The sequence below is a fragment of the Octopus sinensis genome, linkage group LG6 (assembly GCF_006345805.1).
Source record: "Octopus sinensis linkage group LG6, ASM634580v1, whole genome shotgun sequence".
Lineage (NCBI taxonomy): Eukaryota > Metazoa > Mollusca > Cephalopoda > Octopoda > Octopodidae > Octopus > Octopus sinensis.
In genome coordinates this window covers 21,014,378-21,015,164 of record NC_043002.1, presented here as the reverse complement: position 1 = coordinate 21,015,164, position 787 = coordinate 21,014,378, and positions in this window count along the sequence as shown.

Below are 787 nucleotides of genomic sequence, written 5' to 3'. Positions count from 1 at the left end.
TATATCTATATCTTTTCCCCACCTACAGAACATTCTTACCCACTCTTCACGAATGTGGGTAGCCATGTAGCACACCTACAACAAGAACCAATTTCTCTTGTATTTTAACCCTTTCGTTACCAACCTGGCTAAAACCGGCCTTGGCTCTGCAGTACAAATGTCTTGTTTTCATAAGTTTTGAATCAAAATCTTCCACCAAACCTTAGTCACAATTTATGTTCCTAACACTAGCTTAATGATAACTAAGTTATTTTACTAAATTCTTTGTTATATTTAAAGTAATTGAAAACAACACAGAGCATCTCAAAGTAAATACAGTAACGAAAGGGTTAAACCCTCATTTCCTAGCATAAAACTGTCTCCATCCCATTTCGGGTTTCATAGTCTTGCAAGCTGCATGGTGACATCACTAATGCCAGTGTTACACAGAAAGCACTCAATACATGCTGCAAAGTAGTTGGTGTTAGGAAGGGTTTCATCCAACATTAGAAACCATACCAAGGCAAATGTTGGAGCATGATGTAATCTTTAAACCAATTAGATTTTATCAAACTGTCCAACCCATGCCAGCATAGAACATGGCTGTTAAATAATGATGGTGATGATGATGATGATGATGATGATGATAATCATTGCCATCATAAATGTTTTGCTGTATCATATATATTAGGGTGTTTGGAATGTAATTGCAGTTTTCCACCACTATGAAATATGAATCAACCAATCACATCAGAACCATGATCGAATGGGTGGGAACTGTCTGGAAATAGTATATCATCTCTTCTAT